Raw genomic sequence first — 16,428 nt, forward strand, 5'->3', positions numbered from 1 at the left:
ATGGATTGAAAAATATTTGGATAATTATTTCCTTAAAGATGGAAATGTCAATATCCTCGAATTATGCTTTTTATGGTATTTTGTTATAGCTCTGTATTTTCAATCACTTCTTTTATTTCCCTTGGTATATGAATTTAATATTATTGAAGCTTTGCTTAATCCTATTCTTTTTCACTAAGGTAGCTACTCCCTGTTTCAAGTCTCTATAAAATAAAATCTCTTCTCCTGCCAAAGTAGAGAAGGACACAAGTACTTGGAGGTACTTGAATGCCTGGTTGACAGGGGAAGGGACTGAGTCAGTACAGATATTCAACCAGATCCTTCAGTTTTCCACTCCACCACTCACTTGTAATGCCTTCCCCAGTCATTGGTGATTCAAGTTCTGAACCTTCTTGGAGTTTGCATTCCATCAGCATTTCACTCTCAGCACTTCAGTCAGGCTTTTTCAGCTGTTCTAAGACAATGCCCATTTGTCCATTCATTTTCTCATTTTTCAAACGTTGTTGGCACATCTTCACTATTGTCTCTTTTCCCATTTGTAGATTAATTTTTAAAATCCCTTTTATGATTATACAATGGGGCTTAAGGAGGGAGCAGAGATGGAATATTTATATATAGCTATAGACAGAGATACATATAGGTAGAAATACACACATATGTAAAGAGGCAGAGAAAAGCTTTGCTGTGGTGCTAAGCCAGAGACTCCTCATATTGTCTAAAGTATACATCAAAGAGATACTGGACTTCTTTAATTCTCATCACTTAGTGGACACAAATATTTGGATGACTATATAATATTAAGAAAGCATATAGTCATGACTATATGATATTAAGAGGGAGGGATGAGCGCACACACACACATGTGTGCACATAAACCAATTTTTCCCGAGAACTTGGGAATTCTTGCCTGTGCTTTGCACAGGAAAGTTTGATCTGTAAAAATAGAAATTATCTAATTTCTCAAAGAAGCAGCTATTTCTGGCTCTTTCTATGTGGTAATGAGGCACAGGAATAGGAGTGTAATGAAAAATTCACCTAGGGAAAAAAACAGGTCTTGAGCAGCATACATATCCTTTCACTGAGCCAGCTGCTCAGGAAACATCAGATTGAGATATGTCCAAATACAGCAGTTTGGTCTCCAATTCTCAGCGTAAATCTACCAAGCGTTACTGAATGTCACTACAGTTCCCAGAGACTAAAGAGGCATCACCCCTTCTGCGCAGCCTGTGAGCTTCCCTGTAAGGAAACCATTATTCTGCTACTCAATTAACTGCTAAGGAGACAGAGAACTATGTGCCCAGGAGAGAAAACCTTCCTTTGTGGGCTAATCAAAATCCAATGGCTTCTGAAAAGGACTTGAAAAGATCATTAATTAGGAAGGATGCCTAAATTTGGCAATCAAGGAAATGGTGTACAAGTCTAACAATAAAGGCATAAAGAACAAAATCTACAGACCATAAGGATGTCCAGGTTCTTCCTGACTAACCCAGCAAGGTTTTTGAGCTCCATTTGGATCTCTAATTACTGGTGAACCATTTAGATTTGATAGTGGAGTTCTTAGGATCTATTTATATGTTTGCTCTGATGGTTTTTCAACACCTCAGAAGAGCAAGAACCAAACCAGGAATGGGAAAAAGAGGGGAAATTTATGTACTAAGTTGTTACAAATAAAAATTTTAGAGGAACATGGGATATTTGCCATTTCAGCAACCATTTGGAGATGAGCTTTTGACTTTACCACCTGGGCTAGAGTAGATAATCATCATTTCTTATTTGCACAAATGTCCAAAATATTACTTATTGCTTGTGTCAAAATCATTCTAATTATCTATGGATGAGATGGATTCCTTAATCTTATGTGAAAAGATGGAAAAAAAATGGGAAAGTTGAACGTGAAGACACTGAAGCTGATGTCAACACATAGTTGTAAGTGCCCAAGCAGATGAGCTTTGGATTTCTGTTTTTCCTATATTTACAAAGTAGCTCAAAGACCCACATTAAAACAAGGTGGGAGTCTGTTCTATAAAAGCCTCTTTATGAAATATAACCAAGTGAAAAAGCCTCTTTTGCTTTTCCAAAGTGGTGGGGTTCAGAGTAATGTTTAATTACAATTTTGGTTTTTGTGTTTTTTTCACTATATAAACCATTTTCTGAAGACAAAAGACCCCCAACTTTACCTACTTGATATATGAAAATAATGAGTTGAATGAAACTTTTTTTTCCTGGGCTTAATGACTATTATTTTGATCAATTTTTAGAGTGTTAATTTGTATGATTTATTGGTAGTTCAAATGTGAAGCTTAGATAGAACTTAAGACCTGATTGTTTTAATAAAGAAACTAACACTATTTTAGGGGTTTACAGTTGATAGTTTATTTACTTTTCATGTGAAAATTCAGGGAAAGTGATCCAAGTGGTGGATCTTTTTATTCCACATGGTTTTCAAGAACCAAGGTTTTTCTCATTTTGTTTTTCTGCCATCCCTTAGGGGATTGTTTTCATGGGTCATATCAGGGTGCAGCTGGCCAGAGGAAGGCTCCTTATTGTCCCAAGAAGCCAGCCTTAAGTGGCACACCACTTCTACTCATGGGCAAGGTCTTAGTCCCATGGCCAAGTTTAACTACAAGAGAGGCTGGGAAGCCACAGCCTAGAACAGCAACCAAGAACCTTTTTCTGTTAGGACCAGATAGCAACTATTTTAGACTTTATGATCCAGACTCAACTCTGCCACTGTAGCTTGAAAGTGGTCATAGACAATAACAAAAGAATGGGTATGGCTGTATTTAAATAAAACTTTATTTACAAAATAGGCAGCAGCCTGCCAACCCTTTACTTAGACTGTTACATGCCCACCAAGCTTATTACCATGAAGGAAGTGGCAAGGAGACCTTTGTGCAAAGCCAGCAGCTCTGCCATAGCGGCAACAAATGTCAAAAATCAGCCTAATCCTACTTATGTAACAAGCATTTTGCCAAGTCTACATAAAGGACCATACCAGGCTAATAAGTGGTTTGTAAATGACCTTATAAATTAGATAAAGAGAGTATAAATGAATAACTAGTATAAGAGTTGTGGTATTTAATGCGACTCAGAAAGCTTCATTTACTGTTTCTTCAAACTGCACTGAGTTTGGAATTGGAGAATATTTTTATTTTCATGGATTTTTCCAGATGTCCTCATCATGTTGAAGAACTTCGTGATTTTTTTTAAAAAATTAATGTTTCCTTTGTCTTGTTTGACAATTTGAATACCTTTCGTTTTTAGGCTAGCCCTACAATAAAGCTTTCACAACGCTGCCTCAATGGATGACTTTAAAGTCTGCACAATATTATCAATCTCTTGGTGTAGATATTTTACATATCAAAAGTGATTGTGGTAAGGTTGGCCACAAAAATCTTTGATGCTCCTTCCATCAAGAAGTGAGGTGAACATTCCTTCTTGTTGGAACTGCAATAGGTATATGACTCTTAAACAATAGAATAAGGTGGGAAAAAATGCTGTGCTAGTTTCCAGGCCTAGGTCTTAAGAGGTCAGTGGCTTCTGCTTCCCGTCTCTTGCAACACTCACTCTGGAAGCCCTGGGTCACCCTGTAAAATGTCAGACAACACCAAGACCACCAAGTGCAAGGGGTTAGTGTAGATGCTTCAGTTGGCCATCCTGACACAACCCAGCCCTCCAGCCGTCCCACCTGGACCCAGTTCTGAGTGAAGTGCCCTGGACCTCTAGGTAAGCCAGTCCCCCAGCTGAATACCACCCAGAGACTTCAGTCAAAGCCATGTGGAACAGAAAAATGGAGTGATGAAGCAAGCCCTAGTCAAATTCCTGAGCCACAAAAATTTTGAGATATAATGAAGTGGTTGTTGTTTTACATTGCTAAGTTTTGGAGTAATTTGTTATGCAGCAATAGATATCTAGAAAAGGAGAATAAAATGAAAAACAAAATTGTTTTTGTTCTCCAATTGTTCAACTGCTGCATGTAATTTTTTTCCTTAACTTGATGCTAATTGTTATTAAAAGTTGAAATTTTTAAATTAGATTACAGGGACCCTTGAAATGTACTTAATAGTGACTATATGATCTAAAATTTCCCATAAGGAAAGAAACTTGTCTCCCCAGTGGAAGAAAAAAAATGGCTTAAATAAATAAAAGGACTGTGAAATTCACCAGAAAAGGACCCTGACTGAAGATTTGGATAATTCAAAATGAAAATCTATGAACAAGGTTAAAATATCAGAGTGAAAAGAGAAAAGGTCTTACAAAGTGTATGCAAGGAGGTGGCACGTTTTGTGGAAGGGCCAAGTGGTTTGCAGTCAGACAGAGCCAAGGTCATAATCCATCCAGTGGTTGGGTGACCCAGGGCAAGTTACTTAACCTCACTGAGCTTGGGTTTCCTGAGCTATAAAATAGGGATAAAACTGCTTTCCTCATAGGGTTACTATGAGGATTAAGAGAGATAATGTATACAAAGCACTCGGCAAAACACCTGCCATGTGGTAGGTGCTTAATGAATGGCTGTTCCCTTCTCTTTTTCAGCAAGAAAGTGAAAAAACTGAAAGCACTGGTAATCTGTATACATAGGATAGGCCTGCAGAGACAAACTCTTCTGCTTCTGCTTCTGGAAATTATGGAGAGCTCTAATTGTTTAATATGTGACTGTCCTGAATATAGGCAAATAAGAGGGAAGAGAAATATTTGAGAAGTAAGTGCATTTTTTTAATGTGGAAAAAGCAGGATTTTAAATAAAAGCATGAGCATTTTGGAAAAAAATCCTTATTTCATTCTAGAGAATGCTGTGTTTGTCCGAATTTATGTAAGTTCTGTCTTCAATTTTAGATAGACAACTGTCTGGCATTAGCTTGTATTTGACAAAATAGCAGAACACTAACATGTGATGGAAATATTGGAATAATGGCTCCCTAGCATTGGTTTCTATAAAGTGTCCAGAATAAAATAACAGGACTTCTCAAAGCTCATTTTCTTCTTAGAGAGGTTGCTGAAAATTATTCTCTTCAGATAACTCTTCTCACGAATACCTAGTTATTTAAAGTTCTGTTATAAATGGTAGAGACTTGGAATTATAGCCACAAAAAGCCAACGTTTAACCTTGAATTTCCAACTTTGCTTATATTAGGGTAATAAAGTGACATCAAGAACGTGAGGTGCGCTTGTGTAACAATTTCTCAACAGCTGGGCTTTAAACCAACTATTATATCTCTTCAGTTTTTCTGGGCAATTATGACTTAATCGAACATAGTTATTTTCAGTAAACATGATCCATGATCTCACAAGTCTGAAAAAATTTCACAGTGATATTATCTGTGCTGGTTTGGAGATCAGAAAATACCAGCAAAATATACATCATCTGAATGATTTACCCAGGTCCCACAAGGCCACAGAGGAAGGCAGCAGGTAAAGGAAAAATTGTCTCTGCTGGCTGAGTCAAAGGCTGACAATCAATGCGTTACCACTACCATGGTCCAGTCACAAGGAAAAATGGTGTGCTTCCCGTCTGTTCTTCCACACTCACCCGTCAAGTCCCCACGATGTCTTTTACCTCTAGAATCCCCTTTATGCAAGCTTAGTTTGAGTTCCTCATCTACATGAAGTTTTCTGTGATCCCCTCCACTTTCTCTTCCCCTTCCAAGGTAGAATTCACAGTACCGTTCCCAATGCTCCTACAATACTTGGCTCATAGAGCCAGCATAGCACAGATAGGATTTTAGAGTTGTGCAATGTATCTTGAGTCCCCTCCCCACCCATGGTTGTGAATTCTTTGGGGCCAAGGACTGTGCCTTTCTTATTTCTTATTCTATTTCCCCTTTCCCACTGCTACCCACTGTCTAGATTCTAGAATATTACCTATCCCATAGTAGGCATATAATAAAGGTTGCATTGAATCATCTTCCTTTTCAGAGTTGTCCTTGGTGTGCAGTTCAACTTGATCAGTTACATCAATAAAAGGGTTGAATGAGGAAAGCAGAGAGGAGTGATTTGTTCTGCCTGCTGCAGTCTTGGGGAGAGTCCCATTCCTTGGGCATTGTAGAATTCTGTTTTACGATTCTGGCTTGGTTTGTATTTACAGAAGAGTGTGAATTAATCTTTGCTGTTTGTGAAAGGAAGCCCCATGGCCTCCCATTCCATGTCCTCCAAGGCTGGTTGATTTCAGTGAGCATAATGGACTTTACATTTTTGTGATTTTTTTAACTTTATGATTTGCTTAGCACACTGTACAAAGCCATTAATAAAAATCAAAAGCCCATGGAAGCTTTGCTAATCTACTCTTCCCTTAACTGGCAGGTGTATGAGGCTGCTTGTATGCAGCAAAGCAAAGCCTCAGAAGCTGTGAATGTTTCCTTTCAATGGAGGGAAAATGTTGGGCTTTAGTCTTGTCTGTTGAAAGAAGATGAAAAGAAGCCTAAAAACACTTATGGAAAGGGAACAGACTGATAGAATAGCTGAGAAGTCACAAAAGGAAGTTGTCAGCAAGGAGCACCCCTGACTATTTGCTGAGCAGTTTCTAAGCAACTTTTAATGGAAGGTCAGACATAAGCAACACAAAGGGAGGAGGAAACAACATTATTTCACACAATAAAGTGACTGTGAATACTGCCAGTTAAAGGGGAAAATAGACTGGTTAGTCTTAGCTCTTACTGATGTGTGGGTTTTGGTTTTTTTTATGTGTGTGAATACAAATGAAAATCTTTCATAAAAGAGCCTATCAAATTTGAGCAACTGTAATAATCCTGGCAATGTGTATATTATGGTTAAAAAGGCTTTGCATAAAACACACTAGGATTTGCCAGTAAGCATTGACACCTTTGTTTTCCCCCATGCCAATCTGTAGGCATGTCACTCATTCATCTATTACATAAATATTTAATGCACTCCTTCTCTGGATCAGACACTGCTAGATCAAAAGAGAGAAATGAGCCCCAGGCCCTGCCTCTGAGGGATTCAGAGTCCAGCTCAGTCCAGTCGGTCATTGATTATAGGGCAGTGTGCGATGTGCCACGGAGCTCAAGAACAGGCCCAGTGGTGTCCCCGGGGTATCAGGGGGGGCTTTCTAGAAAAGGCAAGTCAGAGCAAATATTCAATCAGTTTTCTCAACTCTGGCTTTGTTTCCTTCACTCAGATAACTAACTTTTGGATGTTATTTTTTTTCTTTCATAGAAAGAATAAAAAATTGTTGTTTTTTCTCCTTCAACATCCCTATGTAGAAGAGAATATTACATGAATACTCACAAGTACTTCACTGAAATTTACATAAAGTCATTAGTAGATGTCCCAACTATTAAATTTAGTGGCCTTTTGGAAGTCATTTTATTTGACGTGGACTATCTGAAAATTATTTGACAGGGTGAACCATCATCTCAAGGCTCTCTTCTCTGGGCTCGAATGACACTGGATTTTCCTAGTTATACTCCAACCTCTCCAGTTTATTTGTTTCTATTTCTCTTTCTTTTTCTCTCCTCCCATACCCAGACATTGCTCTTTCCCTCAGCAATTTAATACTTTCTCATGCCTCGAACTCCTGCCTTTGTGCTCACATGTCTCAGAACTTTAGCTCTGTATTCTCCTACAGGCTCTGGCTCCATATTTGTATATGTCCAGAATATTCTCACTTTGATATTTCATCATTACTTATAATCACCTTTCCGAAGCAGCAGCAGTCCAGGATCCACAAAACATGCCAAAATAATGCACAATCTTCAGCTGGCTTGAGGAATCTCATTGCCCATCGGAATAAAGGGATGGGTGGTGGTAGGCAGTGACCCAACTGAGAGATGAAGGCTGGTAGTGCAGGCTAATCAAAAGATATGTGTGGATTGTGCTGTTTTCTTAAACAAAATTAGATTGATACCTAGAATCCATAATGTCTACCTTAAGGGGGTAAAAACAAAGGAACTGGGACAATTGTCAGGTCTCCCTTACAGAACTTGGCTTGTGGCTTTACACACTGGGTTTTCCCCTCACCAGCAGATCCATGTTGGTGGAAGGCCTGGAGCTGATTGGAAATTGAAGACTTCTACCTTAGAAGAAGACTGGAAGCAGTAAAAGAATATTTGAATGTTGCTTATAATTGTATTTAGTAGGAAACAAAGGGATTTGTAATCTAAATACCCAAAAGTAAAGAGTTTTTCAGGCAAACTGTTGGTGTTGAGGCAATGGACCATCATGTTCTCATTAAAAATATCAATTTGTAGATGAATGAAATAACATACATTTAAAAAATGGAACTCAGAATCACATATACATTATGATATGAGGTAAATAAATTATGTATAACAGAAAAATTGGAATACCAAATTGTAAAATCAGAGATTTAAGAGGATTGCCTTGGTCGTATACATGTGATCATTTTATGTTACTATTGTTTAGTAGTAGTTTATCTTTTATTGTTAAGGTAAATACACATGAAAATGAAAAAAAATATGCCCACCATTAGAAATAACGTATTTATTTGTTTGAAATATGTAATAAGTATTATATTTGTTGAAAATATATAAAGTGTATATTAATTAATAGATGAATAATATTATATCTCACATTGAAAAAGTCAGTTGCTTTTGGGGTATCTCTTGTTTTTGAGTAAAAAAAACACAGCTGGGAGAAGCAGAAGCTTTCTTGCCAATACATCTGCTTTCTTTACACTGTTCATAAAATACTTCACACTCTCAAGTTGGAGACCAGCTTTCCCCAGGGTGCCACAACTGAAACATTCCAGTTAAAATACTTCATAACACTAAGAGGTTGGAATCCCCCCACTGCCTTTTCTCTTTTTCTCAATTTCTGACTTGCCAAAGGGGAAAAATCCATGTATTCTTATTTCATGGAAATAAATACAGGAACAGAAACAAATGTACAATATTAGACTGATTATTATGCATAGATTGTGGATGATTTAAAAGTTCATGATGTCTGAGGATTGGGTTATTTGAGAGCTTTCATTTAAACAAGGGCTTTTCACCTCAAAATCATCATTTAGAATTTGGACATGGACAATGACAAAGTGCTATAAACTCCTGACCCCTAAATTTTGTTCCAGTTCTAAATGCTTGGGGATTCCATGATTCTACTGTTGTTTCATGGCTAGGAATATTGTGTGGCTTCAATGTGTTTTGTGGAACAGAATATGCACACATCATTCAGGAAGATATAATATGAGGCCATATTCTTCTGACTGAAGAAGTGATGAGGCTTAATAGAATACAGCTAAATGTGGAAAGAGATGCTGTAAAGACTCATCTTATAACCTATCACACAGACACCTTAGGTCCCCATGGAAGAGTGTTCAAAGAAATAAATTTTCAAAGCGAAAAGAGATGGACAGAAAGTCCTCCCCTTCAAAACATAATCTCATCCAATTCAAACTGATCAATGTTCTAGTAAGTCATAGAGTGTTTGGCCAATATCTGGTTTTTGCTTTTTTTGTTTTTATGGTTTAATCTAGTGGTTTCCAGTGTGGCGGTGCATGTACCTAGGGGGTGTTTAAGACAGTCCATTGAGGTGTGGAAAAAACATATTGTATTTATGTTAAAATCTTATTTAAAAACAAGAAATATGCTTTACTAGTATTTAACACACAAAATGGCACCCGTACACTTGCTCAGTCTCTATGTTATATTAGGTATGCAAGGTTATCCCAAGGGAAAGACCAGAGTTCCATCAACAGAGAGGCTGAGAGTAGAGCTTCTCTCATTCAATTATTCACTAGTAGGTCATTTTGCTATAGTTGCATTAAGTGGATGTAGTGACTATATTAATGAATTGTCAGTAAATAAAATGGATAAGGACATAAAAGTTCCTTGCTTCCAATAAAAAACCCCAACTATGGGGGGAAGATGATACTGACAATGCAAATGCAAGTGGCAGAGTTGGTGATTATATTTAGTTCTGACAAATGTTAACCATCATAGAAACTAGAGATTTCAATAAAATGCATTGAATTGTTATATCACAAAGTACTAAACCAAAATTTTTCAAAGGTAATGAAATATATTCAATCAGCTAGTTCTTATTAGGAAAGCAAAAGTTTTTTTTAAACTGTTAAATAAAATAATTTTAAATATCGTGCATTTTGAGTTTGCCTTTTTAAGTCCAATTTGAGGTAAAATTTATATAAAATTCACTCCATTTCCTTATAGCTTGATGAATTTAAACATGTGTATATAGTTATTAATAACCCTAACATCCATGTCATCTTGGTGTTGGCATCTATGAATTGTCTTTTTTTCATTCTCTTAGATATATTTCTGGGTTTTGGTATAACAAATGGTTTTTGAAATTAAAACTTTGACTTTTTTGTATAGGGTTATGAGACTTTGGATCTTCTGTTTTAGTTGGCATTCTCTGACACTCTTTTGCCAGGAAAACAGGGCTCACCACTTTGTTACTGTCAGGTGGAGGTAGAATTTCATGTTCCCCACTTGGCCTCCAAGGGGAAGTCTCCTCACTATTGCTGGGTGGTAGTGGGAGTTCTGCCTCTCAATTTGGTCTTGATTGATCCCATGATGGGAGTGGCCTCATCACTGGGTGATGGCGAAGTCCTGACTCACCACCAAGCCTTCTCTTAACAATACCCTAGCAGGAAGAGGGAAGAATACCTCAGTAATGCCCGCTGAGGATAGAAGTCCAGGTTCTCCATGTGGTCTCCACTGACACCATGGGCAGGGGTCACCACAATACTACCTGGTGGAGGTGAGAGTCTTGGTCTTCTCTGATGCCACCCTGATAGAGTGTTGGAGGGAGTACTTCATTACAGTCTGGTGAAGGTGAAAGTGTAGGCTCTTTACTCGACCTTTGCTAGCATGGGTGGAGATGGGACCAAGGTTTTTTTCTGGGTGTTGGGCTGGAGTAGAACATTTATTGTCTAAAATCTTTCTGTCTTATTAGGCTTCCCCTTTCTTGGCCCTTTGTCTAAAGAGAGCAGGCTTTTGTCAATACGAAATGTTTTTGAGCATCATCTCTGTTGTATGTATCAGTAGACGTGCTCCTGTATATTGCTGAGTAGTACTCCATTGTGTGAATGTATTACAATTTGTTTATCCATTCACTGGTTGATGGACAGTTAGGTTGGTTGAAGTTTGGGGTAATTATGAATAAGCTGCTGTAGTCACATACAAGTCTTTGTGTGGATATTACGTTTTCATTTCTCTTGGGTAATATCTACGAGTGGGATTTCTGGGTTGTTATGTTTAGCTTTTTAGGACTTTAGCAAACTATTTTCCAAAGTAGTGGTATTTTCCCTACCATTTTGTATTTCCATCAGTAATTTATGAGAGCTTCTCTTGTTCTGTATCAAATTTGGTATTATCACCTCATCATCTGGTATTATTAGTCTTTCTATTTTTAGCCATTTTATTAGGTCTGTAGTGATATCTAATTGTATTTTAATTGCATTTTACTAGTAGCTAGTACTGCTGAACATGTGCTTATTTGTCATCTGTATCTCTTCTCATGAAGTATTTTTCTGCCCATTTTTGAAATGGATTGTTTATTCTATTATTTTGTCTTAAAAGTTCTTTATATGTTTTTGATGCAAATTCTTTATTTGATATACATTTTGCAAATATTTTCTCTTAGTCTACTATTTCATTTTTGTTTTCTATTTTTATTCATATTATATAGAACATATATAAATAACTTATGGTATGATGCAATATGATATATGATGATATACTCTGTTTACCTTGCCTACAGAGTTCCTGTCTCCTCTTCACTCACACCCCAGCCTAGTCTGTCTTCTTGACTTTTTTCCCCTCCGGTTACAGTTGGTTCCAACCAACCTTTCTCATCACTTGCCACTCTAGGTGTTTTATTTCCTTGTGTGGTAGGGGATTATGTACCCCAAAAGTAATGAGGGTGTCTATGTAGATTGAGGTAGTACTAACCTTATTATATCCAATTGAAATAATCAAGTGGTCTAAATGGAGAGTGAGGATCCTGCTCTAGGTCTTCAATTATTCCCAAACTAAATTCCTCCTATTTCCGAAGACCTGACCTTTCTCCTCTCCTGTCAGTAAGCAGTCACTACAGCTAGAAACTTGGGAGTTTTCTTACAGTGTCCTTTCCTTGCCAACAATTAGTCATTATATTTACATTTACATCCTAAATGTTTCTGGATTTTTTCTTTCTCCTCCAGCCCTTCTCCTACCTTTTCCTACCACTGCCCTGTTAAAGGTTGCCTTTATCTGTTCCTTGATCCAATGATTCTCAAATGATGCTGTGATCAGAATCACTTCATTAAAACACAGATTCTTGGGTCCCACCCCCAGAGTTTCTGATACTGTAGGTCTGGAGTGAGGTCAGTAAATTTTACATTTTTATCAAATTCTTAGGTGATGCTGAGGTTGCTCGTCCAAAGAGCCACATACACTTCAGAATAGCTAACCAATTGCTTAACCATTAAAATCTAAGTTCCCTACCAATATCTAACTCATCCTACATTTACAGAGAATGAAAGTGAGGCAGGCACTGCACTGGGTGATATTGTGGATCCAGAGATGAAAAGTAACTCTCATTACCTCAAAGTGTACAGTCTGGTGGATATGCCATGGGGTTGTAGATGGCAGAAGGCCAGCTTCCGTGGCATGTGACTTATGCAATCACATGGGCACCATGCTTGGTTTAATGCTCTGCTCTTGCCATCTTGAAACTCTTGTCTTCTCATTTTGCACTGGGACCCACAGTTAGATACCAGTCCTTGGTGTCAGGAAGTCCAGCCCTAGACAAATTTACTTTTTCAGTTTCTATTGCCCTCACACTGACCCTGCTCAGAGCTTTCATCTTAATGCCTTATCCAACCTTTCCCTGACAATTAAGCCTAATCAAACTTTGCTAACCTGGATTCATAAAAAAAAAAAACACTGTTCTTCACTAGGCAAAAATGGTGGTAAAAATTCTAGCGGGTGGCTCTGGGCAGGAATGCAGAAATTTTGTTTTCAGCCCTGAAAGGATACCTGGGGATATCACCTGATAGTATGTTTTGTGAAGAATTCTCAACTTTGCTGAAAGCCAGGAATCCTTATGATACTTACATTTTCCTGTTGAAAACTAGACAGCATGTCCTCCACCATCCAGCAGTGGAATCATAAAAGCCACACACATTTAGAGCTGGGAGGAATGGTAACTGTCAGGAGTTTATCCTACAGCCCATGCCTGGATTCTAAGTGGGAACGGTGAGGTAAAAGGCCTTCTGTCAAATAACCCCATCCTCAGGTATTGTCTTTCTCATCTTGAATCATCTATAATTTGCTTTGAATTCATAAAGTCATAAAACTTGAGAATGTCATTGAAACTTGTGATGTGCTTCTTGCAAAAAGTTATCTTTAGGCCTTTATGAGAACAGTACCACAATACCTGCTGAAACCTAGAGACGAAGCTGATGTAAGGTTGTCCACCCAGCGTTAGATCCTCATGCTTCCTTGGCTGTCCTTTAGAAGTCTTGTTTTATAAAATAAGTGGTGGAATATTGCTGTTCTCATGCGTGTGTGTGTGTGTGTGTGTGAGAGAGAGAGATAGAGAGACAGACAGAACAGACAGAGGGGAGGGGAATGTGTATGTTTATGTGAATATTAAAGCCTAATTGTGTGATTTAATATTTGAAAACTTCGCATTCCTCCTATGACATGAGGGAGTAAAAAGAGACTGTTATCATTTTCAGGCCAGATGTTTCACTTAACTGAGCCGGTCTGATCCCTGCACCTGTCTGGGACCAGCAGTTGCAGGATTAGGGTAAGAGGCTGAATTTAAAAATCTGGACAACTGTTAGTGAACAAGCTAACGGTGTGAAAATGAACAGGCTCTCAGCATAAAGGATTTACTGTTTATGACATAAAGCAGTGCATCACTGGCAGGAGAATATGAGCATGCCGTTACCTCTCTGCCCATGCACACTCATATACATTACCAAGTGACATTTACAGGGACCGTGAGCGAGTGCAGAAAACAGAAGTAGGGGATTGTGATTAGAGTTGGAGGAAACAGAGACATATTATACCATCCATCTGTGGGACAGCCGTAGAGCTACATGGAATTACATATTATTTCTGGTGGATTATGATGATTATAAGAGGAAGAAAACAGGTCCCACCCCCATAAACAATTTTTTTTAACCATGCAACCTCAAGGAAGCAATGGCTTATTACCCAAAAGTAATTCCATCCTAAAAGATAGTTTACTTTTCCCATAATATAGAAAGTAAATTCATTAGTCTTTACAAAAGCAAAATAAAAATAAACATTTTCACGGGGATAAGACTAAATATGACTGGGAAATTCTGACCGATCTCAACAACTAAGCAGACTTTTTCTTCCACTTTAAGACAACACACATACACACAGACACACGCACGCACACACACTCACACTTGAATGCATATTGGCTTCACGCATTTGGCTAAAATATAAAATATAATACTTATCATTATGATATGATATATAAAATATATCATTTACAATAACTGAATTTCAGTGTGCTCCCTGTTTTTTCAGCTTTCTGTCATATTTTACTTAACACACACAGCTTAAAATAATACTGAAATGGCTAATGTTAAGAAAGAATTAATGTGGACTCACATGCCCATTATCTTCAGAAGAATTGCACTAAATTTGGAGTCCAGAGACGGGGGTTTGGGCCTGACTCCGTGTCACCATATGCGTGTGACCCTGGGCAAGGCACTTAGCCTCCTTGAGCCTGAGGTCCTCACTCCTAGGACTTTTGTAAGGATTAAGGAAGCTAATGTATATGAAAAGTACTTTGTAATTTGTAAAAATGGTTTACACGTGTTAGCTCTTACTTTCAATTAAGTCTCTGGAACAAAATCTGAAGCTAATCTGTATAAGATTATCTCAAGAATGGTGATGAAACAAAATTCACTTACATTAAGCACAACCAATTCATACTTCAAACACATGCAATATACACAAAATCTCTCAAATAGGTTAAAAAAAGTTTTCCTTTATGAGCTCCAGTCACATTATTGCCCTCTCATTCATTCAACCAGTATTACCACTGGGCACCTGTCTTGCAGCAGCCCCAGGAATAGAGTGATGAACAAGACGTAGTTCTTTCCCTCAAGGAACTTTAGACTACCTCAGAAAGACAGACATCAAGTAGGCAATCATGTAAGTAAATATCTGATAATTATCATAGCAATGTGCCACAGAAGGGGAAGTATATGTGCCCTGAAAGCTTGTAACACATGTACCCGACCCAGTGGGAGATGTCACCAAGGCTTCCCTGAAGAAGTCATGTTCAGATATTATAATCTTTCCTAAAACAGAAGCCACCCATGCTTACCTTTGGTTTTGGGCTGTGGCTTTTATTTTTGAACTGTGGTTTATAGTGTTCTTTCAGACACTTGCACACTAGAAAATGTAGGATTTGAGTTTTTTGGTAATAAGCTGTCCTTTCCCCAGACTTCTTTTGGTTGCAGACTTCACTTGGTTGCTTCTTTTGGGTCTCAATGTTGACTTAAGCAAAAGGGGAAATGTATTGATTTACATAACTGAATAACCCTGGGACTCTACTTTCTTGTATGGCTAGATATTGGGGCAAATGATATTATCAGGATTAGGACTCTCTCCATATCTTTGTCTTTACTTTCTGGTGATAGCTTTATTATCTATTGAACTTTCTCTTTGAATGAACTTCTCTTTTCCAATAGTTCCAAAGAAAGCTACAATGGAATCTTTTAAGCCAGACTTGGGTCATGTGCTAGCTTTTGGAGGTAAAGGAGGGGGGGTCAACTCCATACCTATTACAATGCCAGTGGAAGGGCAAATCTTTTAGGATAACCATAAAAAGAAGAAATGGATGGTGGACAAACAAAAACACACTTGTTTACTACATGCTGGAACTGTTCTTGGACTATTATCATGATGATCAAACACAGTATTTATAGTATTTCTGTATTAGTTTTCTATTGATATGTCATAAATTGCCACAAATGTGGCATCTTAAAACAACCCCATTTATTAGCTCAAGGGTATATATGTCAGAAGCATGACTGGGTTCTTAGCTGGGGGTATCACATGATGAAATAAAGGTATTGGATGGGCTGAGTTCTTATCTGGAGGCTCTAAGGAAGACCCTGCTTCCAAACTCAGTCAGGTCATTAGCTGAATTCAGTTATTTGTGGTTGTAACACTCATTTGCTTGCTGCTTTTAGCTCCTAGACTCTGCCTTAATTCCTTGACACATCATGTGGCTCTCTCCAGCAATAGAGAAATATATATACATATATGTATATATATTTTCACATATGCATATATCTATTCATTTACTTATTATAAGGAATTGGCTTAAATAACTATGGGAGCTGGCTAAGCAAGTCTGCATTTGATAGGACTGGCAGCAGATAGGAAGGGAAGATCACAGGCAGGATGGAATGCCATGGACACACAGGTCAAAGCTGTTGTCCATAGG

Source organism: Halichoerus grypus, chromosome 9 (assembly GCF_964656455.1).
Source record: "Halichoerus grypus chromosome 9, mHalGry1.hap1.1, whole genome shotgun sequence".
NCBI classification, from domain to species: domain Eukaryota; kingdom Metazoa; phylum Chordata; class Mammalia; order Carnivora; family Phocidae; genus Halichoerus; species Halichoerus grypus.